The 24,157-nt window shown below is 38.0% G+C and overlaps 1 pseudogene; it reads left to right on the forward strand.

Moving 5' to 3' along the window:
• The first annotated feature begins 4,214 nt into the window (after positions 1-4,214).
• On the forward strand, positions 4,215-5,729 carry LOC140522711 (E3 ubiquitin-protein ligase RNF10 pseudogene; annotated as a pseudogene).
• Positions 5,730-24,157: the final 18,428 nt, after the last annotated feature.

Consider the following 24,157-nt stretch of genomic DNA (forward strand, 5'->3'; position numbering starts at 1 on the left):
AGGGAATAGATAATATATCCCAAAAAGTTCTTTCTAGTGCTTTGAATAAATGAAAAAAGACAAATGTCTTTGTACTCACCCATTTGGGATGAATGCCTTCTTTTGAATACAATTGTGAAGAATAGAAGTAGAACTGAAAGATGTCAAGAAAGTTTTTAAGAGAATGGAAAATTCACAATCCAGAGGTAACTACCTTAAGTATTGGTATCAAAACCATATATTCCAAAACTCATTTACAAAAGGACACCTATGGGCAAGTAAGGAAAAAGGGTCGAGAAGCAGGGCATACTAAGGGTGAAAGATATCAGTTGCTAATTTTTCACCTTTGCTCGAGTACTAAGCGTATAAGGATTGTTTTCCAACTGGATTTATATACCTGTACCAGACAATTCGTAAGGGAGTTGTTGGGGGGGGGGGGGTCGGGGGTGTGGGGAGAGGGAGAAGGAAAGTGAGAGAGAGAGAGAGACAGAGACAGAGACAGAGACAGAGACAGAGACAGAGACAGAGAGAGATGGAGGACTCCCTGGAGAAAGTATATGCTTCTCTGGTGCAATTATCCCCTTTGAAACAGATTGCATCAGTGCTGGTGGCATCTTTATGTAATTACTAGAACAAGTGTAATCATCAATTACAGGAAACTTAAAAAAAGGGAACTAAATGAGATGCATGCATTTCCAACATGCCCTTACTAATTGGGACATCATTTTAAAATGTAGAATTATCTACATTAAATTTTCTTTAAATCATCCAAAGTCTACTTTCCCTCCCATCCATTTCTTTCCCCCAACTGAAAAAGAAATGCAAAAGTCCTATTATAAACACATACAGCTAAGCAAAACAAATTTACACATTTTCTATCCTCCACTACATAATAAAATATCATTTTTCCCTCTGAGTCTTATGATTACTGAAAAGTCTAAGAGACATAGTTTCTGGGTAACTAATAAAGAATTTATTAATTATGGATAGCAAGTAATTTATAGATCAATGGTTTTGTCTCCTAAACCAAAGATGCCCCTGGACAGCATTCATTGCTTAAAAAATCTTTGGAAAAAGTAATGCACCTAAAGGTGGAAATCAACTCTGATTGGTTAACAATCAGTGCGAAGGTGAGGATGTGGGCAAAATGTTTTCAGCTTACCTGTTGAGAACATGACCCAATTATGAGACTCAGCCACCTTCAGCAATCTGGACGAAAGAATTAATCTACACTCAGACTGCTCTGGCTGGTTTTCCCCTTTATAAGCTGGGTCACTACAGGAAATGTTTCAGGGACAGAAGCTTAATTCCTGAGGGCAAGATCTTGCCCAAACTGGATTTATAAGGTCTTCTGTTTGAGTGGAGTTTCACACAAGATTGGGAAGCATATACTCAGAGGAACTGGACAATCTCATCTATCAGCAATGTCTTTCAAAGACTGATTGAATAAATTACATAGGTTGTTTTCTGAATGAGGAAATAGGAATGAAAAATTTAATCCTAATTTAGTAATTGGTTATTAATATAAGGAGAAATAATCATTTCTCTCATTTTTCCCATTTGATTCTATTGAGAGACATAGTCTTCTCAAAGAATCTTTAACTGACATGATAAACACTTCAAGTATTTCCAAATCTGGGTCTTATGATAGGAAACAATGTGAGGGGAAAAGAAAGAGAGACTGATTGATGTAATGACATGATCCATTCGGAGCAGTCCTCTTTGGTAAACAAATCTTACAGAGAAAAGGCACATAAGGTAAAAGTAAATAGTAAAATTAAATTAGATTGTCCATTTCATGGGTCTGTAATATCTTAACATTCAGAAGTTTCATCTATATCCATCTGGTTCCTAGAAACATCTCCTGATGCTGCACTTTAGTCTGGGTGTGGTCTCAGAGCAGTTTCCAGCTGATTGGCTTCTCCAGTTCAGGTCACCTGTAGAGATCCTCTTCTCTGCTAAAAATCTATTATAAAATTGATATCAACACAAATTTAAATTTATTTTGCTAATAACCAGGTGAAACTGATAGAAAATCAAAATAGAAAATCTTTTAAAGATGAGAATTGACATTATTGGGTTAGTCATTTGTCATGTTGATATATCCAAGAAATTCAAATAAAAACTGAACAACTGGAGAACTCTGAATCCGTGTTTCATGCATGACATTGTTCCTTCCCCCATTAAGAGGATATGACTCTGCTAAGAATTAAAAAATGAACACTTTGTATAAAATGACCTTTAATAACAGAATGAGTTCTCTTCATAGTTGCCATATAAGCTACAACTAAAATTAATTACAATAAAAATGCCAAGGGAAAACAAGAGTTGGGGTGGAATGTGTAAACACATTATGTAATCAATCTCAAAATAAATAAATTATTATTTATAAAATAGGTTGTTTAAAATACAACATTTTCAATTTCTAGTCATGTTCAAAAAAATAACCTCTAGTAAAAGAGGTCATCTTTTTAAGTGGCTGTCTCTTTAAGGCTCTTATAAGAGAGAACACAAGCAATTCTTTTGACATCTTTTTCATTAAAACAGAATAGAAAACAGTTCTGATATTAACCTCACTAAATAACACTCATACATTAGTTTCACAAGTTTTTACGTCATTGCTTAATTATCCTCATACCATTGTGGGATTAAAGGACTTTATCTTACATAGGAATATGTAACTAGGAACAGAGAGATGACAAATGTATGTACTCATCTACTTAATTGTTCAGAATATTGGAAAGACTAAAATTCTAGACTCAATATCTCAAATCTTATCTAACTATAGATGTATCTAACTACAGTGATAGAAATGTGCTCCCAGGTTAAGATATCAGATAAAGATCTAATATTGTGTTTATGGTGATCACCTAACCTGATTATAGAAATTTGTAGACTTAAGAAAGGAAGGAGGATAAAGGAAAAGACAGGATTTTCAATACAAGTTGACTTGTTTTTGAAAATATGATCTTTATTTCTGAATGAGTCATTAAAGGAACTTTGCCATTTCTTAAGGGTTAAAAAAAAAGGAAATATCATACTAGGGAAAATGAGTCAGGATAATCCTACCTCACCCAATACAGAGAACTCCAGGGACCAACTCTAATCATTCTGATCTATATCTGGCCCCTGAACCCAGATAGCTCTGGAGGAGAAAGTGAGACTGATAACTCTCCACAGCTTTCCCTCACTTAAATCCAATTCACATGCAAGTCATGTCATCACCTTCCTGATAATATTGTACTTTTGGAAAATGAAGGGCAAAAAACAACAATGAGAATTCAACCTTCAGTTCATGGAACCTTATAGGGTTGCTGGCATCATGGATCGTTGGCTTAATAACATTCCTTGACGATCATACCTGCAATCAGACTAATAATAATATCAGTTATGGTCCCATAAGATCTTAAATAGCAAGTTCCAATCATGATAGCTTGGGGTAGATTCAGTTATCAATGATCACATATCCTTGATAAAAAGGATTGACAATAATCTTACTTTGGTAACAATAAGAGATTCATCATAGAAAATCACATACTCAAATGTCACTCCCATTGAGCTGTGGCTGCCAACGTTTTTCTTGAGGCACACGTTGAAAGTTGGCCCAAAGACACAACAAACTAACTGAAATTCAGAAAGAAAAGTCAGAATCACGACATGATTTTCCTCAGAGAGACAAGTCTCACTCGTCACAGCAGGGATGGATAAAGTTGTTATCAGTACCATCCGTTTGGTGACTCGCCACCATTCCTGGACTTGCTGGGCCTGTGCCTGCGCCCTCAGGCGAGGCAAGTCTCCAACCCCTATCCCAGCTGCCTTCTCCCCTTCCCCGCAGCGGGAGAGTGAGAGTGTTCTGCTGGCAGGAGTGCCTCGTGGTCCCCCCACCTCACCCCATCCACCTTTCCCTTCCTCGTCTCCACTCCACCCGCTCCTCCAGGACAGGCAAAGACATGTGAGTGCTGCTGCTGGTCTTCACAGCCAGGCCTGAGCTGCATCCGCCCTGAGCCACCCTAAACCTGGGAGCCCTCCATGCTCAGGACCCACCCCAATTGAGCAGCTAAGGAAGGAAGAAGGGACAATGTCGCCATGAAGGCCTAGAACTTCTGCCACCATCCCTGCCATGTGCTGCTGGCCCCCAATGCCATGAGCCTGGCTCACAATCGCCCCCGCCATTGCCCTCGAGGTCTCAGTTGATTCCTCACAGCTCACCCAGCAGCAGCAGCACCACCCCTGAAATGGACAAGCACAGCAGGCCCTCCAGCTCCTCCTCAGTTTCTGGGGGCTGGAGCACCAAAGGACAGCAGCAACCCCACACACTCCTGTTGATCTCCATGGGGCAAGTGCTATGGAGAGTGATTCTAGAAGAGAAGGCCACCCTGGAGCAGCAGCTGGCTGAAGAGATGCCCTATACTGAGGCGTGCTTTGTCGAGACCACCCTACGGGAGCTCATGGCATGAGAGAAAGCTCTGTCAGGATTGGAAAAAGCCAGAAGGACCAGGTCACTGATAATGTAACAACAATGGAAGAGTCAGTCCTCATAGCAGCACCTCTGAACAAAGAGCCATTGCTCCAGCCCAGCCCCCAGTGTATTCTGGAGTATCTGTATGCTTTTCATGAAGATATTGTGGAACCTTGCCCCAGAGGATCTTCTCCTCCTCCTCCTGTTCCTTTCCCCACTTGAGGGAAGGGGAAGACGCGGTGGCTGAGCTGGAGTCTGGGGTGGTAGCACCTCAGAGATATTGCTTGAAAATGGTACAGAAGGGATCACTTGCAGCAAAGTCAGTCAGCAGGAGACCAAGGCCATGCTTGGTACCAGATCCTTGAATAGATCTCCTTGCTACTACTTCTATCAAGTGGAGGATAGACAGTACATGTTTCTGCATCTTGTGAATGTGTGTTGCCTTGTGCAGGAGTATGGGAGCCTGGAGCAGAACCCCGAGAGGATCGCAGCCATGGTGGTGGAGACTGCTGGCTATTGAATGTTAGAAGATGTCCGACAGTACCATCGTTACCTCTGCCATCTGCCTCTCACCTGTGAATTCAGCATCTATGAACTGGCTCTGCAGCCCCCTGTCATTTCCAAGGAAACTCTGAAAATGTTTTCAGATGACATCAAGAAGAGGTGGCAGCTATGGCAGAAAAAGATCTGGGAGGAGAGGCAGAGAGATCTCCACATCAAGATGAAAGAAAACAAGAATCAGGGAAAGTATCTTGAAGTTCACATCGCTCTAGAGAATCTCCAGCAGTCTCTTATGTCTAGTGCCTGCTCCCCGATCCCTCTTTGGTTCTCAGCAGCACTGAGAACCACGGTTCCTTCTCACAGTCTCCTCTTAGCAGAAGGCCAAGGTCCCCTGAAGACTCTATGTTGGCTTCTTTTTCACCCACTGATGGTCATTGCAACCCTTCATTCTGTGTTGGGAGCCTGGAAGAAGAGTCTCACTTTCCTTCCTTTGCCTAGATCCTGAGGGTTGATAAAGCAAAGGCAGATATGTGGCCCAAAATTGCCTCCCCAAAATGAGAACACTCTAGTTTTTCTTGCCCCTGTGGACAAAGATGGGGAAAGTGACAACTCAGACCATGTAACTGTGCCCAGCTTCCAGAATTCTTTCAGCCAAGGGATTGAAGTAGCCTTCCCAAAAATGGACACCCTGGTCTCCTCAGACCTCCTCTCTGAAGAGAAGGAAGGAAAGAAAAGGAAAAAGTAGAAGAAGAAGCTATTGTTCAGCAACTCAGTGATCCACAATAAGTGATGCTCCACCCCCAGATCCTCTTCATCTGCTGTTTTCTTTTTCCTTTGCTTTGTTTTGCTGCTATAGTTTTTAAGGACTTGAGTTTGGACAGATTAGCTCTGTTGGGGGTGGAGGTGTTTCCACAGATCAAAGGGGAAAACAAAGGAACTAATCTAAATACATTGCATTTTTCAGCTACCAATATTTATGCCAGAATAAAGTATTGACACATAAAAAAATCAATACAATCAAAAATTATTGCAATAAAATTATTGAGAAAAATTATCAGAGCTTCTAAAAATCAAACAATAGGTCTTTTTCACTTCAACACATAATTTTTACTTAAGCATTTCCTTTGGAAAGTATTTCTCTTTCTTGAAAACAAATTATTTATCATGATGTAAAAAAGCAGTTATTTTAACCCAATGAAGTAATAGAGATAGAAACCTCTAAAATAACATATATTTCCTATTCAGTGCTTAATGCCAAAATAAATCTTTAAAACTGGAGATTAAGACTTAGTTTGGGAGGCAGAGGCAAGATAATGGAGAGAAGCCAGGAAGTTGTTTGAGCTCTCCCCAGTCTCCCTCAGAAACAACATTAAATCAAGTCTCTAAAGGGATTCTGGAATGAAGGAAATGAAGGAATCTATAGAAAGATGGAGTGGAACAACTTTCTAGCTTAATATAACTTAGAAAAACTTCATGAAAATTCTGTCTCACTTCAGTAAAAGGGGAACACAGCCCAGTGCAGATGTAATCTGGGCAAGCCAGTGAGAGGAAAAGATCAGTCAAAGCGCAAAGCAAATGAAGGCCTGACATAGCAGACTAGTGGTAGAGTAGGACAACTGAAAGTTCTCCAGCACTAGCACGGAAGGAAAATTGTCAGCTCTGGAAACCAGACAACAACAGTTGCAACTAGGCTGGGCCAATCCAGAAGAGTGAGCAACCTGTTGATATTTGATGCCCCAGTGCACATAGCCAGTGACTGTCCCAGGAGCAGAGTTTGACTTTAAAAGTCATGAAATAGGCAAAAAAAAAAAATGAGCAAGAAGCAAAAATGAATTTTGACCACAGGAAATTACTATGGTGACAAGAAAGATCAAAATACAACTCAGAAGAAGACAACATTGCTAGAATGTCTACATGTGAAATCACAAAGGGGAATATGAATTACTCTCAAACCCAAAAAGCCTTCCTGGAAGAGATCATAAAGGATTTTAAAAGTCTAATTAGAAAGGTAAAAGAAAAATTGGGAAAAGAAATGAAAGGCATGTAAGAAGTTGACTGAAGAAAACAATTCCTCAAAAAATAACATTGGTCAAATGGGGGGAAATCCACTAAAGAAAACAACTCCTTAAAAAGTATAATTGGTCAAATGGAAAAGGAGGTCCAAAAGCTAACTGAAGAAAAAAATTCTTTAAAAATTAGAATTGAACAAATAACAATTAATGACTCTATGAAACATCAAGGATCAAAAGAATGAAAAACATTAAATAATTCTATCATTGGAAAAAGCACTGACCTAGAAAACAGATCTAGGAGAGATAATTTAACAATTATTGGGTAACCTGAAAGTCATGATTAAAAAAATAAAAATAAATGCCTGGACAGCATCTTTCAGGAAATTATCAAAGAAAACTGCCCTGATAGCCTAGAACCAGAGGGTAAAATATTCATTAAAAAATACTGAAATCACATCCTAAAAGAGGTCGCAAATTGAAAACTCCAAGGAATATTTTAGCCAAAATTCTAGACTTTTCAGGTCAAGCAGAAAATACTGCATGTGATCAAGAAAAAAAGAAAACAATTTAAGTATCATGCAACCAAAGTCAGGATTACACAGGAATTCTCAGCTTCTACATTAAAGTATCAGAGAGCTTGAAATAAGATTGTTTGGAAGGCAAAGGAGCTTAGATTACAAGCAAGAATCAACTACCAGCCAAATTGAATATAATCATTCAGTGGAAAAGGTGGACATTCAATGAAATGAGGTATTTTCAATCATCTTTGATGAAAAGACCAGAGTTGAACAGAAAACTTGATCATCAAATACAAGACTCAAGAGAAGAATAAACAGGTTACAGGAAAATAAGAAATAATAAAACAATGAACACATTTATCAATAAAGTTAAACTGTATCTTTACTACCACAGTTAGAAGGGGTATATGTAGACAAAGGATGTGAGTACAAGTTGACTTTGATGTGATGATATTTTTAAAAATGGCCCAAGGGGTGAAAAAAGAGAACTGGACTGGGAGAAAATAAAAGGGGGAGGCATAATAGGGTAAATTGCATTATATGGAATGGTGTAAAAGATCTATGATAGTAGAGAGAAGGAAGTAAGCATTACTTGAAACTTACTCTCGTCAGATTTAGCTCAAAGAGAGAATAACATGCACATTCATTTGGGAATAAAAATCTATTTTGCCCTATAGTGAAGCAGGAGGAGATATGGGAAAGAAAAAGAAGGGGTGGATAGAAGGGAGGGTAGAAATTCAGGGAAAGTGGGAAAGAAAAGGGAGTGTGGCTGATAGAAGGAAACGGAGATTGATAGAAGAAGTGGTCAGAAGCAAAACCCCAATGAAGAAGGAAAGGGTGAAAGGAGAGAGAAAATTATAAAAGGGAGAGGAAGGAGGCAGAGGAAAACACAGATAGCAATCATAATGATGAATGGGAATGGGATGAATGCTCCCACAAAACGGAAGTGAACAGCAGAGTGGATTAAATACCATAATCTTACAATATGCTACGTACAATTAACACATTTGAAGCAGAGAGATATACAAACTCTAAAGGTAAAAAACTGGCATACAATATATTATGCTTCAACTGAAGCTAAAAGAAAAGCAGGGGTAGCAATCCTAATCTCAGACAAAGCTAAAACAAAAATAGCTATGATTAAAAGATATAAGGCAGGAAAGTACATCTTGATAAAAGGCACCATAGACCATGAAGTGGCATCAATATTAAACAATGTTAAATAATAAAATATTAACTATTAAATCAATATTAAACATATGCACCAAGGGGTATAGGATCCAGATTCTTAGAGAAGAAGTAAAGTGAGTTACAGGAAGAAATAACAAAACTATGATAATGGGGGACCTCAACCTCCCCTTCTCAAAACTAGATAAAGCAAACCATAAAATAAACAAGAAAGAAGTTAAAGACATGAATAGAATTTTAGAAAAGTTACATACACTAGACCTCTAGGGAAAGCTAAATGGGGATAGAAAGGAATATATCTTTTTTTTTTTCTCAAAGCGTGCAATAAAAATTGCTTGTATTAAAGGGCCACAGAGAGACTAAAAATTAATTAGAAACTAAATAATCTAATCCTAAAAAGAAAGTGGTTCAAACAACAAATAAGAGAAAAAATCAATAATTCCATCAAAGAGAATGAAAATAATGAGACAATGTAGCCAATCTTACCTGATACACTCAGGAAAATTTTTATATCTCTAAATGCTTACACAAACAAATTAGAGAAAGAGAAGATCAATGAATTGGGCAGGCAACTAATAAAAGTTAGTAAAAGAACAAATTTTAAAACTCCAAATAAACACCAAATTAGAAATTCTGAAAATCAAAGGAGAGATTTAAAAAATGGAAATTAAGAAAATTATTGAACTAGTAAACAAAACTAAGACCTGATTTTATGGGGGAAAATATAGAAATATTTGCTTAATTTGTCTTTAAAAAAGAAAGAAGAAAACCAAATTACCAGTATCAAAAATGAAAAAAGGTGAATTAAACGCAAATGAAGAGGATATTAAAGGAATAAATAGGAGCTATTTTGCCCAACTCTATGCCAACAAATCTGACAATCTAAGTGAAATGGATGAATATTTATAAAAAAATATAAACTGTCCAGATTAACAGAAGAGGAAATAAAATGCTTAAATAAGCACATTTGAGGAAAAAAAGAAATTGAATGAGCTATCAATGAACTCCTTAAAAAAAATCTCCAGGAGTCAGATGGATTCACAAGTGAATTCTACCAAACATTTACAGAACAATTAATTCGAATACTATGTAGACTATTTAGGAAAACTGACAAAGAAGGATTTTTACCAAATTCTTTTTATGATACAAACATGGTGCTGTTACATAAAACAGGAACAGCTAAAATGGAGAAAGGAAATTAAGGCCAAATTCCCTATTGAATATTGATGCAAAAAAATTTAAATAAGAGACTACAGCAATTTGTCACTTGGATAATACACTCTGACCAGATGCGCTTTATACCAGGAGTGCAGAGCTGGTTCAATATTAGGAAAACCATCAGCATATTTGACTGGGATAAAAAAAATAACTGAAATTGTATGATTATCTCAATAGATGCAGGAAAAAAGCTTTTTACAAAGTTCATTATCCATTTCTATTAAAAAATACTACAGAAGACAGGAAAAAATGGCGTATTCTTTAAAATGATAGGTAATATTTATCAAAAACATTTGGAAAGCATTACATTTAATACGGATGACCTAGAAGTTTTTATCATAAGATCAGTTGTGAAACAAGGACTTCCATTATCACCACTGCTATTAAATATTGCACTAGAAATTTTAGTTTTAGCAATAAGAGAAAAAAAGAAATTGAAGAAATTAGAATAGATAACGAGGAAACAGAGCTAGCACTATTTGCAGATACTAAGAGAGTCTTAGATAAACAATTTAAAAACCTATGTGAAAAAATTAACAACTTTAGCAAGGTTGCAAGATACAATAAAATATACCATTGACATTTCTCTATTTATACTACCAAAGTCCAGTTGCAAGAGATCAAAAGAAAAATTCCATTTAAAATAATGGCAGACAATATTAAATATTTGGGACAATCAACCTGCAAAAACAAATTCAGGAAATATATGAACACAATTACGAAACACTTTTCACATAGAAAAATATCAGATCTAATAATATAACTGGGAAAAATTAAACACTGAATGAATAAAGAGATGCTATACACAAAATAAACAAACAAATAAATAGGAAAGTATCAGTTGCTCACAGGTAAGCTGAGCTAATTTGATAAAAATGACAATTCTACCTAAATTAATTCACTTATTCAATGTCATCCAATCAAATTACCAAAAATAATTTTATAGAACTAGAAAAAAATAAAATTCATCTGGCAAAAGAAAAGGTCAAGAATATCAAGAGAATTAATGAAAAAAATGCAAAGGACTGTGACCTGATCTAGAACTGTATTATAAAGCAGCAACTATCAAAACATTGTTATTGCTAAGAAATTGAGTGGTAGATCAGTACTTGGTACTGGCTAAGGAAGAGAAGGGGAGATCAGTGCAATAGGTTAGATACAGAAGACACAATAGTCAATGACTACAGTAATCTACTGTATGATAAATCTAAAGACTCCAGCTTCTGGGATTAGAACCTACTATTTGGCAAAAACTGCTGGGAAAACTGGAAAATAGTATTACAGAAATTAGGTATAGTCCAACATCCTACACCATATATCATGACAAATTCAAAATGGGTGCATAATTTAGACATAAAGGGTCATTTCATAACCAAATTAGTACCACAGTAAATGGTTTACCTGTCAGATCTCAGGAGAAGGGAAAAAATTATGATCAAACAAGAGATACAGGACATTATGAAATGCAAAATGGATTATTTTGATTACATTAAATTAAAAAGATTTTGCACAAAGAAAATCAATGCAATCAAGACAAGAAGGAAAGCACAAATCTGGGAAACAATTCTTACTGCTAGTGTTTTCTTATAAAGGCCTAATTTCTAAAATATAGAGAGAACTGAGTCAAATTTATAAAAATACAAATCATTTCTCAATTGAGAAATGGTCAAAGGATATGAATAAGCACTTCGCAGATGAAGAAATTAAAACTATCTTTAGTCATATAAAAAAAAATGTTCTACATTACTATTGATTAGAAAAGTACCACATCACACTATCAGATTGACTAACATGACAAAACAGGAAAATGATAAATGTTGGAGAAGATGTGGGAAAATTGGAACATTAATGCATTGTTGGTGGAGTTGTGAACTTTTCCAACCATTCTGGACAGCAATCTGGAACTATACCCAAAAAACTATCAAAGTGTACATACCCTTTGATCCAGAAATACCACTTCTCACTCTCAGATCATAAAGATATTATAAAAATGGGTAAAGGATTCAAATGTACAAAAGTACTTATAGTAGCTTTTTCATGGTGTCAAAGAATTGGAATTTGGAGGGATGCCCATCAACTGGGGAATGGCTGAATAAGTTGTGGTACATTAATATAATGGAATGCTATTTTTCTATAAGAAATGATGAACAGGAGGACTTCAGAAATCCATCTGCTCTATAAAATTTTCAAATCTACTTTTGGCACTTCAAAAGAAAGAGCCCATCATTCTCCATATACTTTTTTAAAAAAGATATGGTGAAGATGCCCAGCTCCCTATAACCTTCTCCTCTATTTCCTCAAGAAACTGGATCAATTCTTAATCCCATGATGTTTTTTTTAGCTATCTTTGAGTTTTTCCACATAAGGAACTAACCTAATTATTCACCTTTTAATTTCCATAGTCTTGGGAATTTCAAACTGCATATCACAAATATCCACATAAGATTTTCATATTCAGATGTTAATGAAGGAAATTAGAGGAAATCTTAAAACTGAGGTAACAAATTTTGGTTAACTAATCTCACCTCTCCATTTATTGCATTGTCAATTCTCCTATTCCTTAATTTTATCTCACTCAACACAGAGCATATTTCAAACGTTTATGATGTTGGTATTGATAAGCAGGCCAGATTAAATATCATCTAGACTGAATTTCAGGTAGATTAAATCCGATCCCCTTCATGGAAGTAAGATGGAGCTTATATACAGAAAGACTGTGGGAGGAATCTAGGGGTGGTCACGTAGTCTAGTTTAACTAGAGAAGGGTTTTAGGGAGGATCTTGATGGGAATAGACAATGGAGGACTAGGCTAGTTTAAGAATAACAGATTTGGGCATAGATATTTTCATAGGATGGAGGGTGGGAAATAGCTGGGGGCAATTGGACAAGGTGATAATGAAAGGCTTATGGCCTCAGGCAAAAGCCAGATCAAGTGGGAAGATTCAAAGAGAGTTAAAGGGGGTTGCCAGAACCTGGACCCCATCATTTTCCCCTCAAAGAAATGGAACCCAAATTCTTTTGAGATAAAGGGCAAAGGTCTCAGCTTCTGATACTGCTTCCTGCTGGCAAAGGTGTAAAGCTGTCACTGGCTGAATGGGTCCCATTCAAGGGGTACATAGGCTGGATTGCTGTATGTCTGTGAAACATGGACAATCTACCAGCACCATGCCAGGAAACTGAATCCCTTCCATTTGAACTATCTTAGGAAGAGTCTGAGGATCACCTGGTAGGATAAGGTACCAGACACTGAAGTCCTTGCTAGAGCTGAACTGTCAGGTATTCAAACTATGCTTCAGAGAGCACAACTCTGATGGGCTGGCCAAGTTGTTCAAATGCAAAATGTGCACTTGCCAAAGACTCTTTCATGGAGAACTCTCATGGGACAGGTGATCACATGGTGGTCAGAAGAAGTGCTACAAGGACACTCTCAAGGTCTCTCTCAAGAACTTTGGATTTGACCGTGCAACATGGGTGACACTGGAACAGGACCACACAGCATAGTGTCTCCACATCAGAAAGGGTGCTGTCCTCTATGAGCAAAGTAGAATTGAGACAGCACAAAGTAAAGGTAGGATGCACAAATTTGTAGTATCCACCCCAAAAATTTATATGGACTATCTGTGCCCAACCTGTGGTAGAGAATTCTGAGCTCATATTGATCTGATCAGCCACAGTCAGGACACATTGCAACTTTACTTTTCATGGTGACATCATTTTGGTCCTCATTGAAAATGAAGGACAACAACCAACCAACCATCTGAAAATTGCTGGCTTCAGTTGTGGAGGAGAAAAACCTAGCAAGGAGGTTAAGCAAACAAGAACCAAACCAGCACAAAAGGAGTATAGATAAAAAACAATTTCCATGGCATAAAAGGCAATTTCCCCAGAGGGAATTAAAGATGACTGTGGCAAGGCCAAAACATAAAAGGAAAATTGTATGTTTGATAGTGGACTTTTTTGCTGTCAAATAACCCTTTCTTTCAAAATTGCTCCATGGGCCTGTAGAAAAAACGTATTTTGAGGCAGTAAAAATTTTATTCTTTTCTTTTCCCATAGCTCTAGGGCTCTGGTGGAAGCTATTAATTCTACCTTCTGGGCAGAGGTTCCAGGGGGCAGGGGTTTGACCTTCATGGTGTGGTGGAGGCTGACAACTGTGTACCTATCTCTCCTAACCTCTTGTTCTGTGTACCACACTGCTTTGGGGTTTGGGAGTGTGTGGCACACCCAAAGAATTAGGACAGGGGTAACTAAGAGCAAGGCTTGATATATAGTGAGCCTATGGATAGCCAGCCACAGGTGGTCCTCTGCTTCTAGGATGCTCTGAACTTGATGGTGGTGTCAGAACTTTGAGGGAGTGGCCAATTATAAGTTTAGAAACTTTCTCAATTAAAATAGCTATAGCAACCACTGCTTAGAAGTATATAGATCATCAGGCAGCCACGGAGTCTGATTGTTTTGAAAAATAGGCAACCAGCCTGGGATCAGGTGCTAAGGAGTGGGTTAGGACTCCCAAAGCTGGTCCTCTCCTTTCAACATACAGGGTGATTGTGTAGAGCTAATGCTGGAGAGATGGTCAATTTAGTTTTCGAAGTTTGAAAAGCTTTTACCTGCTCAACTTTTCACTCTAGAGGAAGTGAGTCAGGGCCTTGAGTAGCAATTAATGTGGTTGCAGTCCCTCCAAGGTCTTGGGCTTAATTGGATATTGACTGTGATGGGAGAACACTCTGGGGTCTAGGCAGCAATCTAGGATGGGCATGACAAAAGTAGCTCACCCAGGAATTCCCTGATCCCAAACAATTAGTTCAACTATCTCCCACACTTCTGGGAAACATGGGGAGGTCTAGGGAAGAGAGGGAAATGGGAGATGGGAGGCTTAACAAGAGAAAATGGGCTCCCCAATTCCACTATCAGATTTCTTCCCAACAACGGGAGAGAGAAAGAGGAGAGGATGAGGAAGGAGTGTTCAAACAACAGATACTCAAATAGGCGGGGGGGGGGGGGGGGGGGGGGGGGGGGCGGGGAGGAAGTCTTGAGACATCTCTTAATTTCCTCTTCAATGCCTATGACCCAATGGGTCTAGGGGTCAGTAGGGCCAGAGTAATTGGTTAAAGCAGAGAACATAGCCCTGATAAAGTGGGTAACTTTACCTTAGACCTTGAACTTTGCCCAGGGTGGCTTCAATTTTTGCCCAGGGTGGCTTCAATTTTTGCCCGGGACAAAAAGTGTTTACCATAAACTGGGGGCTTAAAAATCTCACCAAACATGTAGAAAAGCAGAAATACTTAACACATGGTTTTCTAATCACAGGAAAATAAAATTTATCTTTAATAAAAGGTAATCAAATAAGGAATTTAAAAATAACTAGAGACTAATATTATTCTAAGGGACTAGTGCATTAAAGAACAAATTATCCAATAATGGAATTTTTCATGAAAGAAAGTGACAATAATAGGACAGTGAGCCTAAACTTATGGAATACAGCTAAAACAGTATTTTCAGGGAAATTTATCTCTAAACCTATTTAATGTAAGGTTTAGGTGCAAAAGGTCACATCATACACTAATTAGAAGAAGAAGAAAGAAGGTATCTTTATGGATAGGATATAGTTGTGGATGGAACAAATCATGAACAGATATTGGATAGAGAGGACCACAAAAGGTAAAATGAATAATTTTAATTATATAAAATAAAAAAGATTTTGTACAAACAAAATTAATACAGCCAAAATTAGAAGGGAAATCGTTAAAAGTTACAAGTCTTTGCAACAAGTTTCTCTGGTAATTTTCTCATTTCCAAGACATATATGGAATTGATTCAAATTTATCAGAATAATTCAAGCCTTTCTACAATTGAATAACTGCTTCAAAGGAAGCAGTTCTCAAAGGAAGATACCAAAACTATCAATACTCACATTAAAAAATTTCTCCAAATCATGAATATGACTTAAATCCAAATTAAAGAAACTTCAAAGATCAGATTGGCAAAGATGACAAAAACTGGAAAAAATAAATGCTGAAGAGGATTCAGGAAAAAAGGAACAATTATTCACTCTCAAAAATAATTTGGAAATATCTGTCAAAACTTGCTAAACTATGCAGAATGAGCAAAAATAAGGAGTGAAACAATCTTTTAGCTCAAGAAACTTGGAAGATCAGCAAGTGCAGTGCCAACACAAGATTCATAGCACCTGCAGCAACAATCAATATATCAGCACAATTTTGAATCACAAAATACAACAAACTCTCCACACAGAAGACAGAACCAAAACATTTATTCAAACATAAGAAAGCCAAATCCTACCATCAAAAAGCCAAAGGCATCATAGTAACAAAGTAATCTACACACAATAACAATGCAGGGGGAACCACCATCCCCAAACCTTCCTTCCTTTAGGCTTACCACAACAAATCATAAACAAGCTCTCTACTCACACTAGCCAGCTGCCTTTCCCAGCTTTCATTGCTCTCTAACTTCTTCTCATCTCTGTTCTAACTCTGCCTTTTCTTGTTCCACTTTTTCCTGTTCCCTGTGACTTGACTCATGTGATTCAGGCTTCCATGTGACTTAAGCAGGTCACATGGGCCTATTAATGGATGGGAAAGATCTTCCCATTAAGAAGAAAAATTACATTAACAATAAGCAAAAATGCATTATCAATACAGCAAGAAAGGACCAGCTCAGTTCAGAAAAAGGAGAGAGCATTCCAGGGCAGGGATCATCCCAGCAAATCAGCAGAAAACTTCACCTCAACAAACCCGCAGGAGATCCTGAGCCCCAGGTGGTGAAGTAGGCAAATGTCAACATCAGGACCCTCCACATGCCTTAGCTTAGCCAGGGCAACCAGAAGACTCCAGCTCAGAGAAATATCATGTGTTTCATCCTAGCCCCAGGCAAACAGTCATCCTTTCTAGCATGACAAAAAAGTAGACCAGATCTTCATTTGCTTCAAGGTCCACAGAAATACACAACTCAGTAGGTCTTGGTACAGACCAGACACCACTATTGGGGCCCCAATTCAGTATCAGGTAAAGCTACCAGACTCCTACAGCCTCCAATAGTGTTAGCCACCCCCCACACCACCACTTCAGCACAACGCTAGACACAAGGTTTCCCTAGGGGCCATGGGACAAAATCAGCACAACACCAGGTAAACAGCCAGAGCCTGCAACCCCTGGCACAGGAAGCCTGAGACAGTGCCCCTTCCATGCCTGATGCAGAGGTCAAATTTTAAAGAAAGGAAAAATGCCCCCAAAATGATGGGCAAAATAATAATCTGAACATAGTAAGTTATTATGGTGACAGGGAAAACCAAAACACGAAGAAGAGGATGACAATGTCAAGACTCCTCTGAGCAAAACCGTAAGGAAAAATTAAAAGTTGTCTCAAGCCCAGAACTCATGGAAGAGTACAAAAGGAGTTTAAAATCATGTGAGATGGAGTACAGAACCAAGACAGTGGAGTAAAAGCAGAGACTTCTCTGAGATCTCCCCAAAGCCCTTAAAACACCTGTAAAAATGACTCTCAACAAATTCTAGAGCTACAGAACCCACAAAACGGCGGAGTGAAACAAATTCCTAGCCCAAGACAACTTGAAAAATCATCAGGAAGGACCTTTTATATCAGGCAAGGAGTGGAGACCAATCTGGCATGGGCTGCACCAGCACAAACAGACTGGAGCAGGTGACTGAATCATTGGCAGCTGTGGCAGTTTGCAGACTTCTCAATTCACAAATGCCAAAATGGTTGATTGGAAAACTCTGTAGTAACTGGGTGTAAAAGCAGTGCACAATCTGGTCAGGTTCAGCACCAGCCCCAAGGCAGGGGGTGGTGACTAGGGTGGAAATTGGTGTTGGTAGCAGCAGCAGCAGCAATGACATAAGCTGCTTCTGGAGATCTGGGGGATAAAGCTACTGACACAAAACCCCTAAAGTCTGGGAAAATATACCCAAAACTACACCCATACCCCCTGGAAACAGAGTCCTACTTTGACAAAGAGTGAGAAAGTCAAGTGTTTGGCTGGGAAGATGAGTTAACATCATAAAATAACTCAGACTATACAATTTTGTTTTGGTGACAAGGAAGAGCAAGGCATACAATCAGAGGAAGACAGTAGAATCAAAGCTTCTATATCAAAAGTCTCCAAGAGGAATATGAATTGGTTTTAGCCCATGGAGGAGCTCAGAACAGGATTTTGAAAATCAACTAAGAGAAGTAGAGGAAAAGTTGGGAAGATAAATGAGAGCAATGCAAGAAAATAATGAAAATCAAGTCAACAGCTTGCTGGAGCAGACCCAAAAAATACTGAAGAAAATAATACCTTAAGAAATGGGAGTCCAAAAAAGCCAATGAGGAGAAGAATGTCTTCAAAAGCAGAATTGACCAAATGGAAAAAGAGGTCCAAAAGCTCACTGAAGAAAATAATTCCTTCAAAATCAGAATGGAGTAAATAGAAGCTAATGACTTTATGAAAAATCAGAAAATTATAAAACAGAACCAAAAGAATGAAAAAATAGAAGATGTGAGATATCTCATTAAAAAAACAATTGACATGGAAAATAGATCCAAGGGAGGTAAATAAAAAATCACTGGACTACCTAAAAGGCATGATTAAAAAAACTAGCCTAGAAATGATCTTTCAAGAAATTATCAAGGAAACCTGTCTTGACATTCAATTACCACAGCATAAAATAGAAACTGAAAGAATCCACTGATCACCTTTTGAAAGAAACCCTAAGAGGAAAATTACTAGGAATATTGCAGTCAAATTCCAGAGTCCCCAGGTAAATGAGAAAATATTGCAAGCAACCAAAAAGAAACAATTCAGGTACTGTGGAAATAAAATCAGGATAAGACAAGATCTAGAAGCTTCAACAGTAAGGGATTGAAGGGCTTGGAATACAATATTCCAGAGGTCAAAGGAGCTAGGATTAAAACCAAGAATCACGTACCTGGCAAAATGGAGCATAATCCTTTAGAAGAAAATGGACGTTCAATGAAATAGAGGACTTTCAGGTATTCTTGATTATAAAGCCAGAGCTGAATGGAAAATTTGACTTTGAAATACAAGAGTTAAGAGAAGCATGAAAAGGTAAACAGGAAAGTAAAATGATAACAGACTTATTCAAGTGAAATTGTTTAAATTCCTACATGGAAAGATGATATTTGCAACTCAAGAGACCTTTGTCAGTTTTAGGGTAGTTGGGGGAAATAGACAGATGGGTGATAGATAAGTAGACAGTCAGATAGACAGATAGATAGACAGATGGATGGATAGATGGATAGACAGAGAGAGAGACAGAGAGAGAGAGACAGATAGATAGGTAGCATAGGGTGAATTGAATATGAAGGAATGAAATCTAAAAAATAAAATTAAGGGTTGAGAGAGGAATGTATTCAGAGAAGGAGAAAGGGAGAGGTAGAATGTGATAAATTATCTCACATAAAAGAGAGAAGAAAAAGCTTTCACAATACAGTGGAAGACAGGGGAGGTGAGAAGAAGTGAGTGAACCTTACTCTCATCAGATTCTAGATCCATCCACCAAGATACATTTATTAAGTACTATTATATACATTGTACAAAGCACTAGGACTATAAAAATAAAATAGAAATGATTCCTACACTCAGTTATCTTAAATTTTGAAGACACATAAAACATATACACATATAAATGTGAGACATATTAAAATCAAATATTAGGTTACGTAATTAGAGGATAACATTAGCACTGGGGAACCAGGAAAAACCTGCAGAAGGTGACACATTATTGTAGTCAAATTCCAAAGTTTCCAGGTCAAGGAAAAATTATGTGACATATCCAGAAAGACACAATTCAAGTATTGGTGGAAACATAATCAGGATAACACAAGATTTAGCAACTTTTACATTAAAGGACCAGGGGGCTTGGAATATGATATTTTGGAGGTCAAAGTAGTTAGAATTAAAACCAAGAATCACATGCCCAGCAAAACTAAATATAATACTGCACTGCTGGAGTGGGGAATGGAGATTCACTGATATAGAGGACTTTCAAGCATTCTTGATGAAAAAACAAGAGTTGAATAGAAAATTTGACTTTAAACTACAAGAATCAAGAGAAGCATAAAAAGCTTTTGATCTCTGTTTTTTGTCTCATTTCATATGCAAAATTGTGAATAGAGCACTGGACCTGGAATCAGGAAGACTATCTTAGACATTCACAAGTTATATGTCCCTGGACAATCACTTAGGCTCTCAGGCTTCAATTTCTTCATTTGTAAAACGATGAGGTGGATTGATATCACTGATGCTCCTTCCAAATCTCCAACTAACTTTTATGAAGAATCTCCAAAAAAGTATGGACATTAATCACAGAAGATGAGAAGGCATGGAGTTTTCATCTGTGGTACTTGCGAAAAATTCCCATACTGACAATAAGACAGCTCAACTTTTCAAATTAACAGGCACTTGTGAATCTAGGAATCTAGCTCCATTGCACTTTACTCTGGTCAGACTACATTAGAGTATTATATTCAATTATGGATACTGATGGAATCCTAATAAACCTGCCCTCAGACCCAACATTCTAAACAAATTATGGGACCCACTGAACAGCAAGCATATGCTGATTTAACCACACAATCTGACTTTAACCACATCACTGGCCCCCAGACTCAATATAGTCACTGTTCCTAGCTAGTCACTGCCCCCAGATCCAATTCACATATTTGAACAGAGGTATTCTTGTACTCAACCACAATCATATAATCCATTTAGCCCAAGACAGGATCACTTTCTTCTATTATTTTTCATTCTTTAGATTCTGATTGACTGAATCTTGATGTCTCACAGAGGCATTAGCTTCTACTTGCCCAGTTCTAATTTTTAATAAGATTGTTTTCTTCAGTTAATTTTTGCTTCTCCTTTTCCATTTCTCCAGTTGTTCCAGTTAGGTTCTGTATCTCCTTATTCATTTGCCCAATTTTCCTTTTAAATTCTTCCATGAATTCTTTTTTCATATTTGAAAATCATTGGCCAATTTTCCTTCTGCCTAATCTGACTTTTAAAATCCTTCTTGAGCTCTTCCAAGCATGCACTTTGGACTTGAGACTGGTTCATATTCCTTTCCAAGGTTTCAGATGTGAGTGCAGTCTCAATGCTAAGCTCTTCTGTGTTTGTTTTTTGATCTTTGTCCCCATAGTTAGATTCTATGGTCTTTTCTTTTCTGGTCTGCTTCTCACTCATGGTAATTGCCTTTTTCCTAACTTTTAGAGTAGATCTCTGTTTCTGGGGCACAGGAGGCTCTGTTCCATGGTTCTTGTGCCGACAACATGAGGTTTTGTGTTTCATGGCCTCTGGTTCTTTCAGCTAGAAGCTAAAATGCTGCAGATTATCTGGTGCTGAGCTGGTTGATGTGCCAAGGCAGAGGCCAGGTGAAATCTTTCTGAGTTTTCCTGGAGTTGTCCTGGAATTCACTGCATGAGCAATGGGGGAGGTCTGGTCTGGTGGCAAGAGGCCTCCTCCTCTGAGCAGAGCCAGGCTCAGTGGTTGGTGAACTCTTGTCTGTCCTAGAGTCTCCCTGATTCCTCTGACTGTGCTAAGGAATGCCTGGTATCCTGGTGATGGTGCTTGCAGGCTACACACCCCTGGGGCTCAGGTTTCCCCCAGTTAGCTGAAGTCAGACTGTCTGGAACAGCTCCAGTCCTGCACTGGTCCCCTTCAGCCACAGCTCTCCTTGACAATTTGCCTACCCTTTATGTAATAGTACTTTAATAGGAAAGTCTTTCCTATTCATTGATAGGCCCATTAAGTCACATGGAGCCTGTGTTGGGAGGAGTTTGCTAAAAAGGTGAAGCAGAACCAGGAGGAAGTGAGTCAGTACAGTCATGTCAGAGGGGAGAGGATGCAGGCAGGTGCAAACAGCAAGAATGAGGATCATGACTGTTTTCTTGTGAGAAGGCCCTGGCTGAGATGGGGAGTCTTGGGAATGGCTTTACACTCTTACGTGATCATGTTTATGAACTTCTTGGTCACCATGTTGGATTTTGCTTTCTGGTTCTGGTATTTGACTTTCTGGTGTCTAAATAATTGTTTTACTTCTGCCTTCTATATAGAGTCTTTTATATTTGGTGATTGAGAACTATGCTGGCATATTCATAGTCACCACCAGTGCTGTGAATATTTCCTTAGCCATACACTCTCCAGCTGAGAGATGTTTTAGCCCTTCAGCTGATCCCACTATTCCCAGATATTCTCTGGGTTTCTCAAGGTTAACAATGGGAGCATATGAGAACTTGCAGATCACTCCACATTACTTTCTGAAGTTCAGGTAGGTGATTTACAAACATTTAATCTGCAGGCTGATAATCTCAGGAGTGACTGCTACTGTGAGCTGGGCTTTTGTGCTTCTCTCTCTCTCAGTTCTGTTGGACTACCATCGTGGGCTGATATGTGTGAGAATCTACACTGATACTTCTGATTCAGTCTGCCTGGCAGTTCCTGCTCTGCTTTGCTGTGACAGAGTCTGTGCTGGTGCAACCTGTATGCTCTGTGTTCCTCCATCCTCGTATAAGAGATACTTCCTGTCAACCTTTCAGGGTGTCCTGGGCTGAAAATCTACCATACTCTGTCTCCTATTGGATTCTGTCACTCTGATATTTGTTCAGATTCTCTTTATAGAGGTATCTGAAGACATCTGTGTTAGAATTTATGTGAGTTCATGCTCTCACTCTGTCATCTTGGCTCCAGCCACCTACACTGACTTTTTAAAATTAGATTTTAATAGGATACTCGAAGATTTGCCATGCCTTTTATGTGCGTTGTTTCATTTGTTCTTCAGAACTGAAGAATTGGGGTAGCTAAGTGAGGAAATATATACAGTGCAGGACCTAGAGTCAAGAATATCAGTCCATGTCCTGCCTTAGACACTTGCTAACTATGTAACCTTCGGTACATCACTTAACTTACCTCAGCTTCAGTTTCCTCCTCTGTAAAATGAAATGATAGAATGCAAAATACATTGGATTTAGAATCTGTAAACCTTAGTTTTGTGCCTTGTGTGTGTCTATGATTTACCTCCTCTTTGGCCTTGAAGAATTCATTCTTCTCTGAACCTATTTCCTCATCTATAAAATGGAGATAATAATACCTACAATAATTACCTCTTATGAGAAAAATGTATATGAATATTTTTATTATTATAAAGCTGAATAAATGTTTGTTATTATGCTCCTATTAAAATAGAATGTTTCTGAGAGGTGTGAAAATGCAGCTATTCCCCCACCTTTCTCAACCATTCACATCTTAGTACAAATCACCTACTCAGACAATCAGCAGCTCAGTCACCCAGTAAGACCAAAAGGAATAGCACAGAGGATTGGGAACCTTTATTGGATCCCCATAGTTTCTAGGATAAAATATATATTCCCAGGCTAATGCATAAATTCTTTTATACTCTGGTTCCAGCCTACTTCTATCTGTTTACTATGCATTATACTGCATCAGTCACTAAATGCTCCAGTAAACTGATCTACTTTATGCTGTTGAACTTCTCATTGTATTTCTTACTTCTGTTGACCTTGAGAACCTCATACATAATGATAGCTAGCATTTAAGTAGCCCTCTATGGTTTACAAAGCACTTTATAAATATGATCTCATTTTATTTTCACAAAACCCTAGAAGATAGATACTATTATTAAACCATTTGTACAAATGAGGAAATTGGGGTAAATGAGGTTAAGTGACTTTCCCAGGATCACTTATATGTGGCTAGATTTGAATTCAAGTCTTCCCAATTCTAGTTCCCACGTGCTATTCACTGTGACCTCTATCCTCCCATACACAGGTCTAGAATGTAATCCCCCCATCTGCTATAGTTAGGCTACTTTGTCTGCCTTGTGAGTGGAAAGTGAGAGCCTTGTAATACAATTAATCTGGCCATTTTCTATTTGATGGTCATCTATGTTTTCATTACATTTGAAGTTGCTTGAAGGGAGGGACTATCTTTTCACTTTTTCTCGTTTGTTATTCTATCCCCTTTGCTAAGTACAGTGCCTGGCATATAGTAGGCCCTTCATGTTTAGTGATTGATTTCTCATTCATTACCACTTCAAAAAAAATTGCTGTGAGTATTTTTGTGCATATAGAATCTCTCTCTCTGTATCTGACATCCTTGGGAATGTGCCTGGTAGTGAGATTACTTAGTCAAAAGGTACAGATAATTTAGTCACTTTCTCAGTGGATTTTGAAATTCCTTTCCAATTTAAGAGCTCCATCAACAAGAGTTGATATACCTGTCATTTGTA

The sequence above is a fragment of the Notamacropus eugenii genome, chromosome 2 (genome assembly GCF_028372415.1).
Source record: "Notamacropus eugenii isolate mMacEug1 chromosome 2, mMacEug1.pri_v2, whole genome shotgun sequence".
Classification (NCBI taxonomy): domain Eukaryota; kingdom Metazoa; phylum Chordata; class Mammalia; order Diprotodontia; family Macropodidae; genus Notamacropus; species Notamacropus eugenii.